General features: G+C 28.6%; 1 pseudogene; it reads left to right on the forward strand.

The window, feature by feature from the left end:
- The first annotated feature begins 1,266 nt into the window (after positions 1-1,266).
- On the forward strand, positions 1,267-1,384 carry LOC145269989 (5S ribosomal RNA; annotated as a pseudogene).
- Positions 1,385-6,678: the final 5,294 nt, after the last annotated feature.

Raw genomic sequence — 6,678 nt, forward strand, 5'->3', positions numbered from 1 at the left:
AGTTCGTTCCCTATGGACTCGAAAACGACTGAGTCGATTATTTGAAATTTTACACAAACGTACTTTGTGCCTGGCAATGTTAAGTTTTATATCGAAAAGTCTTCAATAAGCATCGATGATCAAATAAATCTGATTAAATAAGGCGATTTTAAATAAAGTTAACGTCTTATACAGCCTAACATCATAGGTGCATTTGAAAAGTTTTATTACCGCACGAGCAGAAAGGCTCAATATACAAAATTAGCAGTAGTATGATATGAATGTTTCTGCTGAGAGCACAATTGAACAATGATACTTGAATTTTGCATTTTCAACTTTAATTCAAGCCATTATATAAAAAAAACGTTTGAAATCGACAGATTATCTACAGCACAAACAAACTACAACGTATTGTCAACTGTCACTTTGGGGACGCATGTCACATGCATTGTTGGAGGACCCCAACTATAGCAAGTAATTAATCGATTTGATAAAAAAAAAAATAATCATTTCGATGACAATAAAATTATATTCATTGATCCTTGTCTATTTCTTGGCAACGTTGGGTCTCTCTGCTAATATATATATATATATATATATATATATATATATATATATATATAACTACTTAATTTACTCACATAAAATTAATATACGAAAGTATAGATTTATGCGTAAACTTTAAGTATTTACTTCAAAAGTGCTCAATACGTAGGTAGAGCTAGTTAGTAAGTGATAAAATATTCCACGTTTCATCCACTCAATGACTCTTCAGGCTCATGCGCATAAGCCTGAAGAGTCCTAGAGTGGATGAAACGCGGAATATTCAGTGTAGCTTAATCGCCATATACATTTTATAAATTACTATATATATATAAGGGGATCCGACGTTGCCCAAGATCGAATCACAAATAAAACTCCTCTAGCTACAACCACTGTCAATAATTTCCCTTTGTCTCTCCCTGTGTATTTAAACCTAAATGGAGCTTCCATTAGCAGAGTTTCTTTCCTATAATTACCCGTTTGTGGAATGCAATATTGCAAAGCTTTTTACCATCTGACTACTACAAACTCGTTTTCAAGTCCAATGTAAACAAGTTCTTTTTTGAGCCATTCTCTTAAATAATCAAATTTTACACAATTTCCATCACGACTAATCATTAGTGTCATCTTGCTGTTCACCTGGCTATTATTTAACCTCTATCCTCGAGTCACTTTTGGACTTAATAAGTGGTTACTCTTTAGTAGAAAAAAATGATTTGACTGCCTGATTACTTCTACTTAATATAATAGGATAATATCGTGTTGATACACCGGTTCCCATTAGATCACCAAAGTTAAGCTTCATTGAGCCTGGTCAGTACTAAAATGGGTGCCCATTTGGGAATACCAGGTGCTGTATGTGCTCTCCATTTATCTTCGCATTGTTTTCAGTCATCCTTGACTTGAACTTGCCACTGGAATCGAACAGTGCCGACTCGGAAGAGGAGTGGTTAGGCATTGCGCAACACTCATTTCACAATTCAAAACGAGTCATCCAAAATGATCAGATGGTTGTCGTTGTTCTGACAGACCAATATCCGCCTTATGACTTATTTTATATATCATATACAATGTGGAACAATAAAGTTGTCACCCTTAAAGAAAACAACGCTACAGCTTTATTTCAAAACTTTTATTGAAAAAATCAATTCAGGTAACTTGATTGTGTAGTAGAGCTGACATCTATTCAATGTAGCCGCCTTCAACCGCAATCAATCAATTCCGGTAACTTGATTATGTAGTAGAGCTGACATCTATTCAATGTAGCCGCCTTCAGCCTCAATCAATCAATTCAGGTAACTTGATTATGTAGTAGAGCTGACATCTTTAGCCTCAATCGCCGCCTCGATACAGGTCTGGAACTAAGAGCATACCTTTCCACAAGCAGTAGATGGCAGAGATCAGACTGCAGCTGCCTGATTGCATCAGGAAATCACCACACTCTTCAGCGCATCCAGGTAAACTTTGGTGTTGACTTTCAAGCCGACTTCGAAGATATGAGGTGGCATGATGTGGGACTCACTTGAAACCACACCAAAGACAATAATCGTGACAGGAAACTTTGTTTTCATCATTCTGGGCACGTCCTTATTATTCGTGTTAATCCATCAATGCAGTTTGAGGGTGCTGGCAATGGTCCTGTTGTCTATACTTGGATCGGTAGAGAGCATGAGTTGTACAGTGGCACATCTCCGATCTCGCTCGTTGATCATTGTGCCACTTTCAGACATAACAGAAGCCTCCAATCGCTCTTGAGATCTGTACACAATTGGTCAACTAATAGATTGTCTGAAACAAAACAAAAAAAACAAACAAAAAAACAAACTAGTTTTCATCAAACGGAAATGGAATCATGTCTTTTCTAGGGCGACAATTTTATTGTTCTACCCTATGGTTTTAATACCAGTCCGAACTTGTTTTGCCGTTTTTTTTAAGCCAGTGTATTTTTGCATAGGAGACTTGGCGCGCGTGCGTGTGTGTGTTTTTTGTGAATGTCTGATCTTGAAACCAAATGTTTTTGCCATGTCTTATTTATTTATTTATTTATTATTTTAAATAATCTATGAAAAACGGCAGGTGTCCAAGATTAATGTTCTCTTAATTAGGTTATTAAAACTAGTTACATAAACAAACACCCGAGAAGTTGATGGAAAAAAACCGGCGAACTTTACTGATGAGAGACTTTGATGTCTGGAGGTTTTAAATTATTTTTCTCGAAAATTTGGTCTGCTGCACTTAGTGATTAAAAGACAAAAGTATGCGAACGAAAGCAAAGAAAAAACGGAAATCATTTATTGCGCAGGTTGCTGGAGATGGAGTGGATACACGTGTGGACTGCCAAGTTCGAATCTTCTAGATGTTGGCAACCTTCACATGGTTCATTCTGTAAATACAGGGTGTCCAAAAAGTCACTTAAGGGTTGAAAATCTTTGCCATTTTACAATTAATGATTTTTTTTTCTCTAGTTCAGATATTTCACAGATAATATTTTGGAAATTAATTCTGGATAAGTATAGCATTAAACAACATGCACACGTTGTGAAATTGTTTTAACAAAATCAGGGTAAATTGTTTTGACTGAAAGAGCATCTTCATGTAAGAGATGGCCCAAGTTTTAACACCATTCAAAACTTTTTGTGTGGGGGATATCCTAAAGAAAGAGTCTATGTTAACAAACCCAAAACCCTCCAAGAATTGAAGGAAAACATCAGGAACGAAATAAGGGAGTTAAATCGCAATCCAGAGATTCTGCAATCTGTCATGAATAATGTTTTGGAAAGAGCACATATATGCAAAGCTGAAAATGAGAAACATTTAAGACATTATTTTTGCTAAATAAAAATTAATATTTAAAAAAATTTTCCCAATGTCTTAGTCACATGGGCAACATTTAAGAAACATTATTTTTGCTAAATAAAAATTAATATTTAAAAAAATATTCCCAATGTCTTAGTCAGATGGGCAACATTTAAGAAACATTATTTTTGCTAAATAAAAATTAATATTTAAAAAATATTCCCAATGTCTTAGTCAGATGGGCAACATTTAAGAAACATTATTTTTGATAAATAAAAATTAATATTTAAAAAAATATTCCCAATGTCTTAGTCAGATGGGCAACATTTAAGAAACATTATTTTTGATAAATAAAAATTAATATTTAAAAAAATATTCCCAATGTCTTAGTCAGATGGGCAACATTTAAGAAACATTATTTTTGATAAATAAAAATTAATATTTAAAAAAATATTCCCAATGTATTAGGCAGATGGGCAACATTTAAGAAACATTATTTTTGGTAAATAAAAATTAATATTTAAAAAAATATTCCCAATGTCTTAGTCAGATGGGCAACATTTAAGAAACATTATTTTTGATAAATAAAAATTAATATTTAAAAAAATATTCCCAATGTCTTAGTCAGATGGGCAACATTTAAGAAACATTATTTTTGCTAAATAAAAATTAATATTTAAAAAATATTCCCAATGTCTTAGTCAGATGGGAAACATTTAAGAAACATTATTTTTGATAAATAAAAATTAATATTTAAAAAAATATTCCCAATGTCTTAGTCAGATAGGCAACATTTAAGAAACATTATTTTTGCTAAATAAAAATTAATATTTAAAAAAATATTCCCAATGTCTTAGTCAGATGGGCAACATTTAAGAAACATTATTTTTGCTAAATAAAAATTAATATTTAAAAAAATATTCCCAATGTATTAGGCAGATGGGCAACATTTAAGAAACATTATTTTTGCTAAATAAAAATTAATATTTAAAAAAATATTCCCAATGTCTTAGTCAGATGGGCAACATTTAAGAAACATTATTTTTGCTAAATAAAAATTAATATTTAAAAGAATATTCCCAATGTCTTAGTCAGATGGGCAACATTTAAGAAACATTATTTTTGCTAAATAAAAATTAATATTAAAAAAAATATTCCCAATGTCTTAGTCAGATGGGCAACATTTAAGAAACATTATTTTTGATAAATAAAAATTAATATTTAAAAAAATATTCCCAATGTCTTAGTCAGATGGGCAACATTTAAGAAACATTATTTTTGATAAATAAAAATTAATATTTAAAAAAATATTCCCAATGTCTTAGTCACATGGGCAACATTTAAGAAACATTATTTTTGCTAAATAAAAATTAATATTTAAAAAAATATTCCCAATGTCTTAGTCAGATGGGCAACATTTAAGAAACATTATTTTTGCTAAATAAAAATTAATATTTAAAAAAATATTCCCAATGTCTTAGTCAGATGGGCAACATTTAAGAAACATTATTTTTGATAAATAAAAATTAATATTTAAAAAAATTTTCCCAATGTCTTAGTCAGATGGGCAACATTTAAGAAACATTATTTTTGCTAAATAAAAATTAATATTTAAAAAAATATTCCCAATGTCTTAGTCAGATGGGCAACATTTAAGAAACATTATTTTTGATAAATAAAAATTAATATTTAAAAAAATATTCCCAATGTCTTAGTCACATGGGCAACATTTAAGAAACATTATTTTTGCTAAATAAAAATTAATATTTAAAAAAATATTCCCAATGTCTTAGTCAGATGGGCAACATTTAAGAAACATTATTTTTGCTAAATAAAAATTAATATTTAAAAAAATATTCCCAATGTCTTAGTCAGATGGGCAACATTTAAGAAACATTATTTTTGATAAATAAAAATTAATATTTAAAAAAATTTTCCCAATGTCTTAGTCAGATGGGCAACATTTAAGAAACATTATTTTTGCTAAATAAAAATTAATATTTAAAAAAATATTCCCAATGTCTTAGTCACATGGGCAACATTTAAGAAACATTATTTTTGCTAAATAAAAATTAATATTTAAAAAAATATTCCCAATGTCTTAGTCAGATGGGCAACATTTAAGAAACATTATTTTTGATAAATAAAAATTAATATTTAAGAAAATTTTCCCAATGTCTTAGTCAGATGGGCAACATTTAAGAAACATTATTTTTGATAAATAAAAATTAATATTTAAAAAAATATTCCCAATGTCTTAGTCAGATGGGCAACATTTAAGAAACATTATTTTTGATAAATAAAAATTAATATTTAAAAGAATATTCCCAATGTCTTAGTCAGATGGGCAACATTTAAGAAACATTATTTTTGCTAAATAAAAATTAATATTAAAAAAAATATTCCCAATGTCTTAGTCAGATGGGCAACATTTAAGAAACATTATTTTTGATAAATAAAAATTAATATTTAAAAAAATATTCCCAATGTCTTAGTCACATGGGCAACATTTAAGAAACATTATTTTTGCTAAATAAAAATTAATATTTAAAAAAATATTCCCAATGTCTTAGTCAGATGGGCAACATTTAAGAAACATTATTTTTGCTAAATAAAAATTAATATTTAAAAAAATATTCCCAATGTCTTAGTCACATGGGCAACATTTAAGAAACATTATTTTTGATAAATAAAAATTAATATTTAAGAAAATTTTCCCAATGTCTTAGTCAGATGGGCAACATTTAAGAAACATTATTTTTGATAAATAAAAATTAATATTTAAAAAAATATTCCCAATGTCTTAGTCAGATGGGCAACATTTAAGAAACATTATTTTTGCTAAATAAAAATTAATATTTAAAAAAATATTCCCAATGTCTTAGTCACATGGGCAACATTTAAGAAACATTATTTTTGCTAAATAAAAATTAATATTTAAAAAAATATTCCCAATGTCTTAGTCAGATGGGCAACATTTAAGAAACATTATTTTTGCTAAATAAAAATTAATATTTAAAAAAATATTCCCAATGTCTTAGTCAGATGGGCAACATTTAAGAAACATTATTTTTGCTAAATAAAAATTAATATTTAAAAAAATATTCCCAATGTCTTAGTCAGATGGGCAACATTTAAGAAACATTATTTTTGATAAATAAAAATTAATATTTAAAAAAATATTCCCAATGTCTTAGTCAGATGGGCAACATTTAAGAAACATTATTTTTGCTAAATAAAAATTAATATTTAAAAAAATATTCCCAATGTCTTAGTCACATGGGCAACATTTAAGAAACATTATTTTTGCTAAATAAAAATTAATATTTAAAAAAATATTCCCAATGTCTTAGTCAGATG

Source organism: Euprymna scolopes, chromosome 45, assembly GCF_053919585.1.
Source record: "Euprymna scolopes isolate OS-2025 chromosome 45, ASM5391958v1, whole genome shotgun sequence".
NCBI lineage: Eukaryota > Metazoa > Mollusca > Cephalopoda > Sepiida > Sepiolidae > Euprymna > Euprymna scolopes.